At 42.0% G+C, this 20,666-nt stretch overlaps 1 protein-coding gene across 1 annotated transcript in view; it reads left to right on the top strand.

The window, feature by feature from the left end:
- Positions 1 to 889: 889 nt before the first annotated feature.
- The window catches only part of LOC126353355 (facilitated trehalose transporter Tret1-like), a 308,377-nt gene continuing 288,600 nt past the window's right edge, over positions 890 to 20,666 (top strand). Inside the window, exon 1 of the mRNA XM_050002757.1 lies at positions 890 to 956. The gene's annotated coding sequence lies outside the window, so the exon portion shown is untranslated. The remainder of the gene's footprint in view (positions 957 to 20,666) is intronic.

The following is a 20,666-nucleotide window of genomic DNA, read 5'->3' as shown; positions in this document are numbered from 1 at the left end:
TGTTTGTCGTTGTGTTCTGACACTTCCCTGAACACTTACGTTATGTTTTACTGGTTCTTTATAAATAACTTCTTTAACTTCTTGCTGCGCACCTCATTGGCCCATCCTTCATTCATAACTGTAGATTGAAATTACATAAAACATTCTTGGATGGAGGACAGCGATCAACATAAAGCGTTAAAAATCAATGAAAACACTCTCGATTGAGTTTTAAGATTTTTTTATTTGTTGACACCCGATTATGGCCCTCTACTCGGACAATCTTCAAGCTTACATCTCCACCAACAGCCGCAATGGCGGTGTAAGCCTGAAGGTGATCCGAGGAAACGGCCGAAACCGGTTGCCAACAAATAAAAACTGTTAAAAAGCGGTCGAGACTGTTTATTGATTTTTAACACTTTATATCTGTTCATTCCAAAATACTTCTTATCATGTTGTACGCGCCGTTTTCTTGTGCTCATCTTGGAGTGGCGTTTCTATGAATGTGTTCCAATCGCTCAGAAAACGCCTGTTAGATGTGAATGTACTTTCACGTGCAGCATACTGGGTTGCTTATCGTTGGTAACTTGAGATACAGGTAAGAATAACGACTTCATTGAACTACAGAATTGTACTCTCTCTGTTGAGAGAACCAGCGATACGCTATCCCAGGTTCAAGATTGCGGAGATATAATATCGATTACGCCCCATGTTGGGAGAGTAAAGGTGCAAAGGCAATAGCAAACGTGTATACTGTGGCAGATGGCTGTCCCGGACGCTGGCACAGCAAAGAAGAGTAAGGCAGGAGGCGATTCTGGCAGTGTGTGTCCCAACTGTTGGCCGGCCGAAGGTCGTGTGATAGGCGGCTGCTGGTAGAGGGAGGCTGGCGATGTCCGCTGCCACACGTCACACAGTGCCGGCCGAGACGCTGAGGGGCCGACCGCCTGTACACGACAGCTTCATCGCCACGGAACCCGGTAGGCCGACACCACTCACCATTTTCTTCTTCTTCTTCCTTGTTTTTACCCGTGTCTCTACAGAGTCTGCATTGTTATATGTGTTTTGACAATGTTAGTGACAACTGGTGGACGGATATCTTACCTGACGCCAGCCCTCACCCCGGGAACGGAATTTGTGTGCCTCATGTGTGTGCGTCGAGAGTAAAACTCTTGTTCAAGTGGAGGAGAATTTTGTAACCATTTGCGTAGATTGTGTCTGATGCGGGACGCTGGCGATAGGTCGGGGTTTACCTCATTGCAAGTGAGAAACCACTTAAAAGCCACATCCAGACTGATAGGCTCACCAGCCCTCCTCGTTAACTTGATCTGGGACAGGCCTCTCCAAATCCCAGAAGCGGCGCATTAACGTGCTCAGCTGCACGGACAGTTCGTCGTAAACTTCACCCAAGTTTCCAATCTTCAGTCTTCTCAATTTCACTTTTCGTTTCGTATACGGGGAGAGCCGTAAGTCCACCAATGATCGTCTTTATGGACAACAGCATCGTCAGCAAACACACTTATGGTGCTGCTGATAGTATGTAATAAACCATGTATATACATGTGTACTGAGAAAAATTATAGCTGCCTTGGAGCGTAGCCGATGTTAGTTATGTTTCGGTTGAAAATTCGCCGATCACTACAACGCACTAGGTTCTATAAGGTGAACCCAAACCCTGGAAAAATTCCAGAGGTTACTGATCAATATTTTGAGTGTACTTTGTTATAAAAAAACGTGGACTTCGGTTACATGTCACACAGTAATCGCATTTCGTTTGATTTCTAGACCCACTGAAGATTTTTATATGTATTGCGCAGATAATGCCTGCACACCTGTGGAAATGACGACGGCATTTGTTGTTTGGAAGCAAACTGGTTCCATGCACTCGCAGAACTTGCTGCTCACACCGGTAATGCCCACTTCTCCTCGTCCTCAATCTTAAATTCAGTACTGCTCGGGTCTGTCTCGGGTTTGTATTTCCGGTAATCTTAGTTGTGCTTTAACCATTACATAAATCAGTGTGGATAAATTTGCTATTGAAGAATCGTAAAAGTTGAAGACACAAAAAAAACCGTGACTGTCTCGCAGCGGGAACAGCTTGGCATAGCCTCGTTGTACGGGTATTTAATAGCGTTAAGTGAATGTTTAAACGAGACGCACATCGGCCAAGTTTTCGTCAGTTGGGTTAAAAAAAAAAAAAGGAACGATTTCCAAACAGGGTACACTTTGCATACCCTCGACGATTGCACTGTTGCGTACATATCTATCTGCAGTGCAATATAGCAATAAAGACAAACAGGATGAGGAATAAAACGAAATGCATTTACTGTGTAATGAGCCACTAGAGACCACAGGTCATTTGTATCTAAATACTCAGACAGCATTTTATGAACAACTTCCGCCCTGTACACAAAGTGTTCCGTGAACGTGGGCCCACATAAGTTTCAGAAACTGTTAAGAAATGAAACAAAATGTTTCATAATTGGTAATATTCTAATTTTTATGTATAGCCCATGATGATAATAGCTTTGTCTTCTAGAAACGATGATTTCTTCAATTGAAATAATGAAATTATTCAGCCGATTACGAAAATTCTTCAAAAGAGATCATAGTGGTAAGATGGATCTTGTGGTATTCATGAGAAAGTTGTGCTAATTGACAACGCCAAGGCTGTCCAGTATACGAAGCTTACTTCAGCTGGTGTGTCACGTAAACATTGGTTGCGCTACGATGACTGTCCCCATATAGAAATATTTGTAAGCTTTAAAACAAGCCATAGCGATCGGTAACCGTGCCTCCGATCTCGGTTCTGTTGCTTCAGAATAAAGATTAGGATCTTACCTTTCATGGGTGATGGAAGATGAGGAAGACAGCGGTTGAAGAGTTCACGGAGGGAATAGATATTTCTGATCCACTTCTTCCGTTCTTTTTTTCCATTAGGTTTTATTGACTGATATCTAATTCAAGTAATATGCATTTCACAGACAAATGACTCCATTTTAAGGGACTTTACTGGAACATAGCAATCAATCTACATCCACAATCTACGTCACATTATGACAGCTAACATGGCAAAACTATTTTTCATGTATTAACACTCCAACTGAAAAAAATTCTTTGTTCTGTGTATATCCGATATTTTTCTCACTATATGACCCGTTTTCCTTACATCGAATCATCATCAGATGTGAATACATTTTAGAAGGACTCTAAAATTTGTTGTAGAAAGATTTAGTGCTGGTTTTCTATGCAACCGATCGTATGTCAGTCAAAAATAAAAGTTTATCGCACTCTATATTAGGAAAGACATATTTTGCGTGTTTAGATCGATTTCAGCATCCTTGTAGTGTGTAAGATCATGGAGCCATTTTGTCCCACGTAAGACATCAAGTCAGCTAACTGAAAAACAAGACGAATGGAAACTATTTACTTTCCTCTGTGAACTTAATATTAGGCTACAGCGATGTCTCTTTCTGACATGCAATAACAAACTTCGCAAACTTGCTCGAAAGAATGAAGCCAACTAGTTTAACGTTAAAAATCCGGTTCATGTCGGGGCCATCGGAGGAAGAGTACATTACCGACTCTGACATAAGGGGGAAGAAACTAGATCCACTTTCTCCACAGCAGCACTAATATTTTCGGTACGGGTCGACAGTTTCGCCTTGATCAGTGTAACAAATTTCCGACACTAAATCAGCAGCAATCCGATAGCAATCAAGGAAATTCCAACATGCAGCCACTGGAAAAATATACTGATAGTCTCCTTTAACTTCCGACTGATGTCGTCGGCAATGTTATTCAAGAAAAAACGGTCTTAGTACAACATTTCAAAGATACAACCAGGATTCTAAAACAAAATAAGTCACTTCAGTGTGCACGGAAACAGTACAGTCTATTCTCACCTGAGTCACTATTGCCAAATCCATTTCATCACCATGTGTCATAATGCACTACTGCCGGGCTCTACCTTCAGAAAAGCACGCTGCACTCTACTCAGAAAGTCGCAATTGCTCGTCTAGTATCACTACCGCGAAGGTACATCTGTTAAACCACGCGCACGTGCGCTGAATGACCCCGCTCATCTTTGAATGAGAAACCGCTGATAACACTCTAAGTCCTGGTCCCCGCCGTATCTGTCATGTCGTTCCACAAGATTACACTTCCGTCTCCCCAGATTTCACGAATTGACAGTGATCAATGAATATTTTGTGATTGAAACACGTTCGCTTTCACTCGGAAGTCTTTCAAATAGCGTACTCGCATACCATCTTTAAGTCACTTGTCAAACCAAAGACGATCCGACCCTAGCCGAATCTTTCTGTTAGAGGAGTGTTTATATATGTAAAGGATTCGGCGGATATCAATCAGGAACACGCGAAAGCTTTGACCTGTATCAGCCAATCACAGACTGAGCTCGTATGTTTCAGCTGCGACGCCTCGTGCATTTTGACACAAGCACTCTGATTCCTGCCACGCTGTTTCCACGATGTGGTTTACATATCTACTAGTTTTTTCGTTTTCGAGATGGACGTGTTTTACCGACAACTACCTTCTGTACGGCGAGGTCGCAACAAGCGATTGGTATTGGACTGCATTTGTGTGGTTGGATTTTGTGGGCCATTTAAGGTTATGCGGAATTATGTTCCTTTTAGAGTTGCATTTTTTCTTCGAACTTGGCCTGGGAAACCTTATGCTTGTGTTCTCGCTTTTACCCCCATTAGAACACTTGCTTAGCGGTGTCCATTTCTGACTTAACCACTAACAATTTGAAATTACTTACAGGCAGTTCCTCTCACTAGCTAGATCGTGATTCAGGAGACAGTAACCTTATTTTGAACATTCTTGTGCTAGATGTTTGGTGGAGACGTTAAGCGATTTGATCTGACTTGCCCTCAACAAATGACCTTAAGTAAATATTATAGTACGTTTATCACATGTTTGGTCTTGCGAACTTATTCCCTTGCGCCTCTTCCTTTGTTCATGAATTCCTTCATGTATCCTATATGATTTGTTTCGTAAAAACGTACACCAGCCACTTTCTTAGTAATTAAGCCTGAAAACGCAACGAAATGCTTACGTTGATCTTCCGTAAGGGCCATACTTCGAGACACGCGGGGACGGAGACACCGTCATCAGATTTTTTTTTTTTTTTTTTCGCTACAAGGGCTCGTAGAATTACATGTTGCTATACAGTGCAGGTCACAAAGGACGAAGGTATTACTATTGCACAAGTTGGATCTACAAGGATCAACACATTACACTTGAAGCTGTGTAGAACGCTACTGGCAGTCAATGTTCTTCCTAGTAACAACCCGCGCCCCTTTCCGTTGCGCTCTGCAAATGTTTTGCCATATGCGAAAGTTCATGTTAACAGCCAGACTGCGTTACTAATGGGTCGTGTTCACCGTATTGGGATATATTTCAGGACAGAAACCAGGTTCATAATCTTATACGAACACTTTGGTTCAGTTTCAAAAGGTGTTACGGGCTTACAGTGTAATTTACAACATTGCGACTGTGGACTGTTGGCTTCTTTCTCAACCAAAGCATCATAATTGTTTCAGGCCCTCTACAGCCCATATAGTTGTTGCTGCCTCTTAGTGAAATCAGTCGCAACCTAAATTTCAACTTAATGCCGACAAATATTCCTGTAGCTTGATGGCCCAAATATTAGCAGTGTGTCACCATTTACTGCCGAACTGGGACTGAGTCCCATAAATAATGCTACACCAAAAGCCGTAAGAAACAAATAAATCTCGTTAAAACTGTTCAGGAGTTCCACGTTGTTTTCCTTGAGAAGTGTTTCCACACACCCACAGTGAAGTTGCAAAAGTGATATCAGTGTTACCGTAGTTTCCAGGCAGCGTATGGCACAGCGGAAACAGTCCACAACGCTACTCCCGTGATTATGGGCTCGATTCCCTATACCTCACCTTTTTTTTAAAAAAATTCAATTTTTACTTTACTGGCACTGCAAATAGTTGAAGTATTGCTCAATATATTGTATTTATTAATATTTTCATGAAAGGCATGAAAAGGAAAGGCGAAGGAAAGTATGGAATTGCAAATAAGTTTTCAAGAAAATGCTTAAGGCATCCTCGAGGACTGAGCAAATAACTTTCCCAGAAGGAATTCCAATTAATGTCTACAGGACTTCGATTCCGTTAATTTCATTTCGACATTTGAGCAGCCCTGTACCGTTGCACGCAAACAATATTTTTCCGGTGTGGGTGAAATCGGCCCATCTGCTGTTGGCGCCAGCGATAGCTACGATAGTTTACTTTCTTGAGAGCTGCAGACTGTGTGACGTCAATTTTTCGAGAATATAGTGAGAACACAGTGTGAGTAACGCTTTTCTATAGAAACTTAAAAAAATTGCCATGGAATTGTAAAAAGTGGCAAAATGCTAAGAAAATTACTGCTTCCCCTGATTTTACGGCGAATATCACCCCAAAACATATAAGTTTAAACTAATAAAAGTATGTCTAACATTCTGTTCGAAATTATCGTGTTCGCCTTAGCATCCCTTCCTGGAAATTTATTAGCAATCGCAAATTTATTTTGCTTTTCTATTCATGGCATTGGTGAAAATATTAATAAAAACAATACAGTGAGCGTTTCTTCGAATTGAAAATAAGAAAAGATTCCGCCTTGGAACTCGGCCCCAATACCTCCGAATTACCGTTATGCCTTTTGCTTCGCCAACAGCTGCCTGAAAACTGCGCTAGCGTAATTGGCTCATTACGCGCCAGACCCGCGCCGTAAATGCTATTCTTCACCTAAATACTTGGCAAATCGGAGCTTCTTGTTCTGCCACTCTCATTTCTGGTCGTGCCCTTCGTGTATCACAAATTTGAACGAAATCTGTGATGACGAGTAGGCGCAATCTCTTCTGAGTTTACATTTGATGATAAAATTTTAACTTCCTATTTTCACGTCCCTCAATCCACAACCTCCTTTACTCAGATACCTTGGTATCCCAAGCTACAGCTCTTATAGATACCGGGATTTGAGTCTGAAACTTAGAGACTTTGATCTCTGTCATCTTTTATGTACACTTGAAAACACATATTAACAACGTGATGTATTTTGCACTTCAATATATTATGTAGGTTCTTGTCTAACTCGATTAGTAAACCAGTTTTCATGTCCGAGTAAGGCATATGTATACTATCTACAAAAATACTGTAATTATTACTGGTAGCATTCAACCAGCAAAAGATCTTGCTGAAAACCCAAGGAAATTCTGGTCTTACGTAAAATCGGTAAGCGGGTCGAAGGCTTCCATCCAGTCACTCACTGATCAGTCTAGCCTGACAACGGAAGACAGGAAAACGAAAGCTGAAATTTTAAATTTAGCATTTGAGAAATCTTTCACGCAGGATGATCGTACAAACATACCGCCGTTTGAGTTTCGTATAGATTTCCGTATGGAGGACATAGTGATAGACATCCCTCGGGTCTCTGTCCACAAAACTTTCAAGTCCTGGAACATTTGGTACTCCTGTACCTCCTCGAACAATGGCTACAGTAAACCATCCGTTGCCATGACCAAATGAATCATTTATATCTAAACTAAAATTAAGTCTGCAACTGCAAAAAACAGCAGGACCATCCAGCAGGGCTTGAGCAGCGACAGACTTAACTGGAATACGATTCTTCTTGTCTCCAGCTGTTGTAGCAAATTCGATGTTCTCGATGGTCTTGTAGACTGTCTGTTTCGAACGGCGGCGATATCTTCTGTACGGCATCTTGGCAGCGTTCAATGCAGTTGCCTGTGCAGCAGGCCGCTGCCAAGATGCCGTACAGAAGATATCGCCGCCGTTCGAAACAGACAGTCTACAAGACCATCGAGAACATCGAGTTTGCTACAACAACTGGAGACAAGAAGAATCGTTTTCCAGTCAAGTCAGTCGCTGCTCAAGCCCTCGGGTAGTGAAGCAGCTGAATGGGTTGAAAATAAATAAATTGCATTGGCTCCTTACTTAGCTTGCATTTATCACGAATCTCTTGCCCAACGTAAAGTCCCGAGCGACTGGAAAAAAGCGCAGATGACGCCTTTGTATAAGAAGGGTAGAAGGACGGATCCTCATTATTACAGACCAATATCCTTAACATCGGTTTGTTGCAGGATTCTAGAAAATATTCTCAGTTCGAATATAATGAGCTTGCTTGAGACAGAGAAGTTGCTGTCCATGCATCAACACGGCTTTAGAAAGCATCGCTCCTGCGAAACGCAACTCGCCCTTTCTTCACATGATATCTTGCGAACCATGGATGAAGGGTATCAGACGGATTCCATATTCCTTGACTTCCGGAAACCGTTTGACTCGGTGCCGCACTGCAGACTCCTAACTAAGGTACGAGCATATGGGATTGGTTCCCGAATATGTGAGTGGCTCGAAGACTTCTTAAGTAATAGAACCCAGTACGTTGTCCTCGATGGTGAGTGTTCATCGGAGGTGAGGGTATCATCTGGAGTTCCCCAGAGAAGTGTGGTAGGTCCGCTGTTCTTTTATATCTACATAAATGGTCTTCTGGATAGGGTGGATAGCGATGTGCGGCTGTTTGCTGATGATGCTGTAGTGTAGGGGAAGGTGTCGTCGTTGAGTGACTCTATGAGGATACAAGATGGCTTGGACAGGATTTGTGATGGGTGTACAGAATGGCAGCTATCTAAATATAGATAAATGTAAATTAATGCAGAGGAATATGAAAAAGAATCTTGTAATGTTTGAGTACTCCATTAGTAGTGTAGCGCTTGACAGTCACGTTGATTAAATATTTGGGAGTAACATTGCAGAGCGATATGAAGTGGGACAAGCATGTAATGGCAGTTGTGGGGAAGGTCGACAGTCGTCTTCGGTTCATTGGTAGAATTTTGGGAAGATGTGGTTCATCTGTAAAGGAGACCGCTTATAAAACACTAATACGACCTATTCTTGAGTACTGCTCTAGCGTTTGGGATACCTATCAGGTCGGATTGAGGGAGGACATAGAAGCAATTCAGAGGCGGGCTGGATGTTTGATCATCTCTCGAGTGTTACGGAAATGCTTTAGGAACTCGGGTGGGAGTATCTAGAGGAAAGGAGGCGTTCTTTTCGTGAATCACTAATGAGGAAATTTAGAGAACCAGCATTTGACGCTGACTGCAGTACAATTTTACTGCCACCAACTTACATTTTGCGGAAAGACCGCAAAGATAAGATAAGAGAGATTAGGGCTCGTACAGAGGCATATGGGCATTTTTCCCTCGTTCTGTTTGGGAGTGGATCAGGGAGAGAAGATGCTAGTTGTGGTACGAGGTACCCTCCGCCACGCACCGTATGGTGGATTGCGGAGTATGTATGTAGATGTATGTAGATGTAGATGTAGATCCACAGAAACTCGGATTTTGCAGTTCCTTGTGAGTGATGACAGAACTTACCTCGAGTACTACCTGGTTAAACCCAATCCTAGTATCTACGCTGTTGTGTACCCCATTTCAGATAGCGACACAGAGTCCTCGCCACTTTAGGATATTTTCACAAAGTACTTTGATTGCCAAGTGTGACACTGTAAAATCTTGTTAAAACTTTTAGAAAAACATAAAGAAAATCTTTCAGCCTGAGCAGTACCAAGGCATATGTGGACCTTGAAGTTTTCGTCCAACGAACGGATCGTCGTTACAACAGTCCTTTCACTCACTGCATCTGACACTGGAGACAGTACGAAAATTTAACGGAGGACATTTGCACACTGTATGGTGTTTGGGTGTGGTACAGTCTCATTTTGTGAAGCAAAAATTTTTGCCACCTGGTTTCCATCGGAATATCTTTCGGTCTAGCACCGTAGAATAGGCACTTCCCTTATCACTGGACGACAACACATATTAATTTAAAAATAAAAACATTTCTCTGTCGTGTATACCATAACCGCCATATAGGTCCAACCACTATATTGCTTGAATATCCGGTGGCAACTTCTTTCACGTTATTTTTCCTTATTATCGGTGACTATTTATTAGATGTTATACTTAAGAAAGCAGTAACACTAACAGCCGTCATTTATTGATACAAATACACTTTCTTATCAAAAGTTACCGGTCACTATAAAATGAGGCAGGTAATATTGTGCTGTCAGCAGACAAGTTGTCTTCTCTGCAGGGAGTACGGGATCTCACATAACTCGTCTACTTTGCTGCGAATGGCGTGTCAATGGTAGGTCTAGGCGTCCTGCACAGGGTGGAGGGGGACCAGGGAGGACTCAGGGTGTTATATCGATCCACCTAAGCAACACGCTCGAGAAATGGTCTTTACTGAAACTGAAACAGAGCCAGTAAGACACAATTCACCTGTACGGATATTAGCTCTGTCCTGTGGCAAGAGGAGGCCAACGCAAAAAGGTAGAGCTGTATTAATAGTCGACAGTTGAAACGTATTGAGAATAATGGTAGCCCTTAGAGAGATGGGAGCAAGGGACAGGAAGGGACACGAGGCGCACTCACTATGTATGCCTGGGAGCGTCATTCAACATGTTGAAGAGGCTACTACGGTAGCCATTTAGGGAACAGGGTGCAGCCAAACGCAGATTGTGGCGCACGTTGGAACCAACGAATCATGTCGTTTGGGCTCCGAGGTAATACCGAGATCATTCCAGCGACTGGCAGAGAAGATCAGCCTTGCGTAGGGAGTTTCAACGAAGCTTACAGTTTATAGTATTGTTCCCAGAACCGATCCTGGCCCCCTGGTTCTGTTTCAAGTGGAGGGAATGAAGCAGAGTCTTCGAAGGCTCTGTGACAAGCTAGGCTGCGACTCCCTGGACTTGCGCCACAGTGTTCAGAACTACGGGATCCACCTAAATGGGTCACGTGTGCACTACGTGACAGAGACTGCTACCGAGGTAGCTGACTGTGTGAGGGTGGCACACTAGGTTTTTCTATTCATTTCACTTCATTTTCACATTTGGCGACTCTACATCTAGCCCTGATGAAGAAGGCCGTGGGAGACACAGAAGTATTGTCCCCACAGGCGAGAATACTAAAATCCCACTAGTTAACTGCCGAAGCAATCGCAGCGAAGTTCCAGAGTTTGAAGGGCTCCTGAAAAGCAGTTAAGGTCACATAATACAAGAACAGAACGGTGGTTAAAATCTGAAGTTGACAGCAGTGAGATTTCTAGGGACAATGTAAGGGTATATCGAAAGGATAGCCTGATGGGAAATTGAGGTAGTATATTTGTCGCAGTAGACAAGACTCTCAAATCCACCGAGACAGAAATTGAGGAAGTTGAATGCGATAGTGTTTGGGTAAGATTCAGTACCAGGGGTGCACGTAACACATGGTAACCGCATTCTGCTATCGACCATCAGATTCACTTTCTGAAGTAATCTAAAATTTTAAAGAAAACCTCACTTCCATTGTACCTAAGTTATCTAAACATACTGTAATCATCGGTGGAGACTTTAATTATCCAACAATCAATTGGGAAAATTACAGTTCTGCTAGTGGTGGGCTTGGGAAGGCATACGGTGAAACATTACTAAATGCCTTCTCTGAAAACTACTTAGAACAGATGCTTCGTGACCCTACTCATAATGGAAATATATTAGATCTAATGGCAACAAATAAACCTTATCTCTTCGAGGATGCTCACTCAAAACCAGTGTCTATGACTATGAGGCAGTCGTGGCAACAATGTTTACCAAAGTGCAAAGGACAACTAAAACAACTAGAAAGATTTCTAAGATTAGTAATCTAGATAAAAAAAAGACAATAGTGTCATACCTTCATGTCAACAGGAAACTTTTTGCACAGGACAGGAGCATGTAGACTAACTATGGCTCAAGTTCACAAGAATAATTGTAATTGACCATGCATTGGTTGGATACGCACCCAGTAGAACAGTTCATAATGGGAGGAACCCTCTACGGAATACAGTCATTGTAAAGAAACTTTAAAGAAACAGGAACTGCTACATAATAATTGTGAAACAAAGCATAGTGCTATAAATAGAGACATGCTGAATGAAAAGAAATGGCTGCCAAGAGAACAATGATTGAATCCTTCAAGTTTTGTAGTAGAACACTCTCAAATGATATTTCAGAAAACCCAAGGAAATTCTGGTCGCATGTAAAGGCTATTCGTTGTATCAAACTTTGTGTCTAGTCACTACGGATTAGATAGGACTTGAAATAAAGGACAGCAAAACAAAAGCAGAAATGCTTAACTCTGTTTTCAAACGCTGATTTACAAAGCAAAACCCGTCACAATAGCCTCAATTTAGTCGTCGTAGCTCTAAAAAGACAAATGAAATAAGTGTTACTGTCAGTGGTGTTGAGAAACAGTTCAAAACGTTAAAACTAAACGAATCTCAAGGGCCCGATGGATTCTCTATCTCATTCTATACTGAATATACGGCTGCGTCAGCCATTCATTTAAGGATAAGCTCTAATTTAAATGACAAAAAAATAGCCAAAGTTTGGTATTTTTTTGAGACATTGCAATACAAAGGATCTGTTTGGGTATTATGACTGATTATACTTTGAACTTTATTTTAGATTTTCTATACAAAAAAATTATGGACCCTGTAATTATTGTTTAGTCTGGGGCCTGTAAGTCTGAACTAGGCAGACTGCTTGCAGTGTAGCGCCTGAGCAATTATCTGAAAACAAAAATGGGTAAGATTAGTCGATACTACATTTATTATAACTAATACCTAACCACTGTGAAATAATCTTAAATTTAACGATATGATGCTAACTCGAAACCTTAATTTGGGTGTTTGGAATTTTTCACTCTTCATGGCTTAACAAAAAGCGGTTAATATTAACAAATTCCATACATTTCAGGTATACCCGCCCAACGAAAGTGTTTACTATTTGAGGATCAAACGTAGAAATTAACAGAATGAAACGTTTCTATTTTATGCTGCACGTAATTTTGAAAAATCGTTTCTCGGGAATTACCTGTTTAAATTTCAGGGAAAACCTTAACATGTATTATTTGTCCAATTTGCATAAAAACCGCTTTTTATTAGTTATTTTTTATTTCGTTGTGCAAAAACCATTTTCAAAATTCAAATAGTTAACTCAATATGGCGGGCTAAAATAATTTTTTGACCAATTTTGACCCCAAATTGACCAAGACATAGTTTTCCTTGCTTACGTTTAGTCTGCAATTCTAGGGCCGTATATCAGCCGTTCCTCTAACAGGAATTGTTCCTGGAGAGCAATGCCCTTCTTCTTTGCTAGAAAATCCGTCCTGGCTGAGCTGGATATGCTGCGGTCGGCAGCCCGCACACGTTGTTCGTCAGACTTTCCGGAGAATATGTTTGAATGCAGACTGCAATGTAAATAACTTTGTGAACGTGCGTCACGGCACGACAAGTTTTCCACCTGAGCGGAGCGTCTCCTGCTGGGAACATCCTACGACGGTCTGACGCTGCTCGGAAGAGTGGGTTGTAGAAACCTTTGTAACGCACGAATTAAAAAGCCTGTGAAAATACGCAATAAGAAATCGAATTTTCAACCACTTTGTAGAAGAAGCTGGCCTTAACTATAATCTGTCGTAAATTTCTCGAACGAAAAACCGTGCCCAGTAGTTGGAAGAAAGCAAAGGTCAGACACGTTTACAAAAAGGATAGGAGAAATGATCCACAAAACTACCGTCCAGTATCCTTGACACTCATTTTTTGTAGAATCTTAGAACTTTTTCGGAGGTCAAGCGTAATGAGAATCGTCGAATAAAAGACCTCCATGGCAACCAACATTGGTCTCAGAAACATCGGTAATGTGAAGCCTAAAACGCACTTTCCTCACATGATATAGCTATTGATTAAAAAAAAGGCCAGTACCGTATCCACGCTTATTATCAAAAGCCCTATTGTATGTAGTATGAGGTGAAAATTGTTACTGGATTGAGGGTTTCTTGGTAGGGAGTAAGCAGAATGTTATCTTGGATAGAGAACCATCAACATTTGTTAAAGTAACTTCGGTCGTGGTGCCCCAGGGAAGTGTGTTGGGACGCTCGCTGTCCTTTTTCTATATTAATAACGGTGAGGACAATATTAATGGCAATCTCAGAATTTTAGTAGTTAATGTAGTCATCTGTAATGAAGTACTATGTCAAAGAAAGATGCATAAGTATTCAGTCTGATCTTGATAAGATTTCAAAGTCGTGTAAAGATTGATTGGAAACTTTCTTTAAATGTTCAGGAATGTAAAATCATGCACTACACAAAACGATACTATAATATGACTATAAAATCAATGAGTCACAACAGGAACTGGTGAACTCACACGAATATCTGCGTTTAACCCTTTTTAGGGATGTGAAGTAGAGTGATCACATATGCTTCGTCGTGTGTGAGACCGGTGGTAAACTTCGGTTTATTGGTAAGATACCGCGGACATGCAATCAGCCTACAAAGGAGATTGCTTAAAAAATCACTCATTCGACCCTCCTAGAATACTGCCCAAGTATGTGGGATCCATGTCAAATAGGACTAAGGGGTTACATTGAACGTATACAGAAAAGGGCAGCTTGATTAGCCACAAGTTAGTTTGATCAGTGGAGAGTGTCACAGAGATGCTGAAGGAACCAAATGGACAGATTCTTGAAGATCGTAAAAAATGGTTCAAATGGTCCTCAGAACTATGGGACGTAACATCTGAGGTCATCAGTCCCTAGACTTAGAACTACTTAAACTTAACTAACCTACGGACATCACACACATTCGAACCTGCGACCGTAACAGCAGCGCGGTTCCGAACTGAAGTGCCTAGAACCCCTTGGCCAGAACTTCCGGCGAAGATAGCCGTAATCTATCCCAAAAAAGAATACTTACAAAGTTTCAAGTACGAGCTTTAAATGATAATAAAGGATATGCTACAATCACCTACGAATTGCTTCGGTAGAGATCGTGAGAATAAGATGAAATTAATTACAGCTGGCACGAAAGCATTTTAGCAGTCATTCTTCTGGCACTCCGTTCGTGAATGGAACAGGAAAAATCCTAATGTTGGTAGAACGGGACGTACCCTCTGCGATACACTTCACAGTGATTTTCTGAGTACAGATACCGATGTCATCTGACAAATCCATCTTGGTCATTTCAACCCATATAAAGCTGATAAATCAGTTGTTGATGATGTGATTGTGAAGAGTAAACGCAAAGGAACAACACAGTTAAACCAAGGGCAGGCAAATCTCATGCACTTACAGACAGGGATCGTAGAGCTTTGCGGAGAGTAGTTGTAAAGAATAGCATGAAATCAGAGGAAGAAATCCGTCGCGACTTCCAAAAGTCTACCAGCAGTCTAGCTAGCACAGCGACTGTGCATAGGTATTTCAAAAGAATGCGATACTATGCCCGAGCAGCTCATCATAAGCCTTTTTAGTCTATGCTAAGCGGTGATTGAGGTGGTGTAAAGAGCGATGTCACTGGATAGTGGTTTCCTGGATGGTTGGTTGATATAGAGCGATGAATAACGCTATAGCCTGAATGGAAAGGTTTTGTTTGGTATGGCGAATGCCTGGGGAACGTTACCCGCCGTCTGACGTAAAGCCAACAGTAAATATAGAGGAGATGGCGTTACAGTATGGGGATGTTTGTCTAGCTGGAGTGGGGTCTCCTCCCTGTGCTTCACGTAACGGTAAATGGGAACGGATATGAACACATTTCCCGGCAGGAGCACTGCGTGTGGTAGAGGAACAGTACAAAGACGATCATTGTTTGTATCAGCTTGACAATGCACCCTGCCATAAAGCATCATCTAGGAGGCAATATTCAGTGAACGATAATATTGTTGAAATAGACTGTCCTAAGAAAAGTCCTTACGTGATCCCAACGAAATACCTTTCGCATGAGTTAGAACTTCGGCTTCCCTCCAGACCCCAGCGTCCATGGTCACTACCTTCTCTGGTTTCGGCTCTTGAGGAAGAACAGGCTGCCATTTCACACCAGACATTCAGAGAGCTCATTGAAACTGTCGTCAGCAGAGTTGAAGCCTTCATAAAGGAGAAAGGTGGGCTTAACCCATATTAATGTCCACTAATCAGTGAGTGTCAGCGTAGATGATGGCTCCCATGAGGAGGACAAAGATGTTATTCCTGTTACTGCCAAAGATTTTTCCTTGGTGTGGGAACTGTTGCGGGATAAACTCAGCCTCGTGATGTCAACTGAGAAGTTACTCGCCCCAACAGTAGTGGCTCCACGGCCGAGAAAGTGTGCTACACGGGCGCGAGACTGGTGCGCTGACGACATGCTCTTCCATGTCGCGTCTGCATGACGCCGCAAAGGAGGGGATGCCACGGCAGGCGGTGGATATCCCCTGTGCCTTAATGGCCTGCACAAGGAGCTCCACTGATAGGTATCCTGGTACTTCTCATCACATGGTGTAAGATCATCTCAATATGCTCATACTGGTTTTCGTTGATGAATTAATAGTGCCTGCCACTTGGTAGATTTTTATTAAGAACTTCGTTATGTGTAAAGTACAAAATCTTCACAATAAAATAAACTGAATGATGACTAAACTGAAACCCTCAGCTGCCGATAGGTGTTGTTGATATACCTCGATGTGGACAATGAAAATGTGTGCCCCGCCTGGGACTCGAATCCGGGATATCCTGCTTACATGGCAGACGCTCTATCCATCTGAGCCACCGAGGACACAGATGAATAGCGCGACTGCAGGGACTTATCCCACGCACGCTTCCCGTGAGACTCGCATTCCCAACTGTCCACAATTCTACATATGTAATATACCTCTCGAAAGAACAGAATACGTTGAAGACAGTAACTGTTCTCGAAAGAACGGAATACGTATTCTGTTCTTTCGAGAACAGTTACTGTCTTCATATATATAGTTAAAGACTACCCAGCCATTGACCTTCGTCTGTGCGAATGCGCACAGGTTGCCCAAACTCTGGCGGGAATCGCCAAAGCGTGCGCGAGTAATTAGTGAATGGGCAAATGTCTATAAGGCATATTAGATACGTGGTTATGAAAGCAAGTAATACAGTAGAGACTCACCTGCTAGCTAGTTTGGATGCACGCTGTATTTTCTATTCGTTCATTGGCTACCTCTTTAGGCATAACGAGCTGTTTGAATTTTGACACAGTCCACAGTACGGTTCTGTCCAGGTAAGCTAATAGTGAGTCCCAAATGGGAATACTTGGGTTGAGATTTCTAGTTCTGCATTTGATTTACTGGTAAAGTAAGAAACAAAGAAAAACTCTGTAGTTTTAGCCTCAGACAGGCCAATTGGGACTGACGACAACCGCGTCATCCTCTGCTAGTGACGGCATTTAGAGGTGGTATGAAGTAGAGTGGGGTTAGCACACCGCTCTTCCGCCGTTGTCTTCTTTGCAGACCTGGTAGCCGCTAATTCTCATTCCAGGAGTTCGCCAATCGGCAGTGCGACGCTACGTCAATCCCGGTCAATCCCTCCCACCATGAAAAATTCCCTGTCAGCACTGGGAATTGAATCCGCACCCTCCACCTGGGCCGGCAGTTGTGGCCGAGCGATTCTAGGCGCTTCAGTCCGGAACCGCACTGCTGCCAGCGTAGCACGTTCGAATCCTGCCTCGGGCGTGGATGTGCGTGATGTCCTTAGGTTAGTTTGGTTTAAATTAGTCTAGGGGACTGGAAACCTCAGATGTTAAGTCCCATCGTGCTCAGAGCCATTTTGAACCTCCGTCTGGTGGGCATCTACGCTGACCCCTGAGCTCAGAAACGAACACAACTAAGGTAGACCTCCTGAAAACCTTGTGTTGACTCGAAGAACAGGCGCAACGTATAATTTATCTGTTGGAGACGTTGTTAGAGACGCCTATCATAAATTTGTTTGTTTGTCTGTTTGTGTGTATCTGTATGCCTATGCGTGTGGTGTTTGTGTGTAAACGAAGGAACCAGGATTAGAATTTGGCGTCCTGTCAACAGCGAGGTCATCAGAGACGAAGCACTAGAATGTACTATGACAAAAGAAATCGACCATGATTTTCCAAAGGAACCATCCCGGCATTGTCCCGGAGCGATTTGGGAAATCATCGAAAACCTAAGAGACCGTTCTAAGCAGTAATGCCTCCGAGTTCTTTATATGAAACTCCTATAGATTTAAAAAAAATAACAAACGTTATTAACTTTCTACATCTTTATTCTTCATCTTCACATATTTATTTCTCAATGTAGTCACCGCGTCGACGAACAAATTTCTCCTAACGAGAGCCCAGTTTCCTGACACGGTCACTGAAGAATGTTTAAGTTTCTTGACAGCCACAACCTCACCTCTGCTTGCACAGCTTCATCACTGACAAAGTGAGTTCCACGAAGACATTCTTTAAGTTTCTGGAAACAGAGGAAAATCAGATGCGGCCATGTCGAGACTGTGAGGAGGATGATCGATGACACTAATCCGAAGACATCGGATTATTGCAGATGTCGCTGACCTTGTGTATGGTCTGCCCCTGTCATGCCGAAGGAGACGGTGTTCCATGTGTGGAAGAGTGCTTCGAATTCGAAACTCGATTACAGCGCGCTGGTTTTCGCCCATCGAAATAGTTACATTACACAGCATCATGTTACGCGCAACAGTTCGGAACCCTCTAACGGCAGAGGATTGCAAAAATGTAGCCATGGAGAATAAAGTTGTAGAATGTTAAAAAAGTTTGGTTTATTTACATCAAGATTCCGGAAATATTATCTTTCGGCACGCCTTCGTAATATCGATGGCCGGACATTAACTTAATCCTTCGTCCTCTTGGGGGAGGGGGAGAGCGATATGATGCAGAAACGTTGCAATTCCTGCTGTTTTGTGGATAGTGAAAGGAAAATCCTAGTGAGAGACCGTCAGCCAATTGCGTTTTGAAGAGAGTTACTGAGCAGTATTAGGTAACTTACGCAGTACCAACGTACTGAAAAATTACATAGCGACGACATCTGATTTGTTCTCTTTTCGTTACTTTGAAACCAAATCCTGTCTTATAGCTGAAAGTGGTGTTCAGAGAAAAATGCTTGCAACCAGTTTTGAGCAATCTCTACAATGATAAACATCCACACGGAAGACACTAGAAACACTAGGATGTATCTCACAGGCAAGATTCAGTATTTTATGTAAATGCCATAATATACATTGTGATGCGAAAAATTAATGCAAATACTAAGCAGTTCTCTCGTGGACGTTAGGAGCTGCTGCAATTAATTCAGTTCTGAATACACTCGAATCACGTTTTATTCGTTTTTTCGAAAATTTGTGCCACAGAATACTTGAAGTTTAAAAGCACTTTTAAGACGGCAGCTCTTTTAACATTATTTTTACCGTCCCGTCTTCTTTTTTTGTTTATTTTTTGAGGTATTATGTGTTGTTTACCTTTTTTCTTGTGTAGAATTAATGCATTTTCTGGTGAATCTAATCGTGGTGTAGCATCAATTGTTCCTCACATGTTGCAGTCGCATTATGATGATGATGATGATTATTATTATTATTAGTAGTAGTAGTAGTAGTATCAAACCGTATAATTATCTCCAGGGCGGTAAACATATACATTTTTACACTTACATCAAGGTTTACAGTGGCTAGAAGGAACACTTAATGTACTGGCATTTTCTTCTACAGCAAAAGAATATTCTAAATGTCGAAGAAGAGCTAAACTGAACTGTTTAGGGAGCTAGTCGTTTATTATGCAAAATCACTACGGTACTAAATAATTGGCAGAGATGTCACTACAGACGAAAGAAAGGAGAAAGAACCAGATGCAGTGGCGAGACCCCCACTTTACAGCAGGTTACACAGTATCCTTGGTTTTCGAAGTGTGATCCTCAATAGTATTAGTAATTTCGTGTTTGTTTGCAACACTGGCGTATACGATAACGTTAACCTGCTTCCCAGATTTGTCCTGCTGCACTACATTAAATTTGCATAAAAGTTTCACTTACTGAGAAACTCATATTCAGATCTAACCAAAATTTCGAATGGTTGGAACAGCGAAGAGGGAACATTGCGAGCCAGGAAGTACGGTAGTTATTTATAAATGAGCAGTCGACTCTTATCTCGCTAAGTAATTAATTTCTCAAACAGCCGAAAAGTTCCAGGGGCTCCTAACGGTAATTATTTATAGCCAGGATTATCTCTCGGCTTACAATGTTGACGCTTGCAAAAATACACCTCAGCCGCTTGCTAGTGTAAACTGCCGTTATTTTCGCGTAATATGCGTTGTCGTTAATGTCCTAGCCTGGAGAATAATGCTAACGGAGTTTTCATGTCCTTTCGCACAAAATACGCGTTGGATAGGTAACTTGTGTTGCTAACTACGAGGTGTTTAGTCTGGTTATAACAATGTTCTTTGGCTTAAGTTTCTGCTGTGACTACATTTTTCAACGAGGCCTCCAATTAAACGTTACCGCAAAACAATCATTATGATTTTAAGCCTGTACATCTAACCACTAGCCTTCTCATTTGGAAAAGCTAGGCCTTGTAATGTGCTGATTAGTGTTTCAAACATAGGGAGACATTGCAGACATCTTCCTCTGAGAAAGGAGATGTTTGTCGTAAGTATTGTTATATTAATACCCGAACTAATACATGTTAGAAGTAACTGTGGAATAAGTCGAATACCTAGTTATGCTCTTATGATGACCAGCACTTGTCAGTAGAAACTACAGATAAACTGTGATCTACTGGAACCCTGTCAGGTGATTGATATCCT

The sequence above is a fragment of the Schistocerca gregaria genome, chromosome 1 (assembly GCF_023897955.1).
Source record: "Schistocerca gregaria isolate iqSchGreg1 chromosome 1, iqSchGreg1.2, whole genome shotgun sequence".
NCBI lineage: Eukaryota > Metazoa > Arthropoda > Insecta > Orthoptera > Acrididae > Schistocerca > Schistocerca gregaria.
The sequence above is the reverse complement of the archived record's forward strand: the minus strand, read 5'-3'. Positions and strand labels throughout refer to the sequence as shown.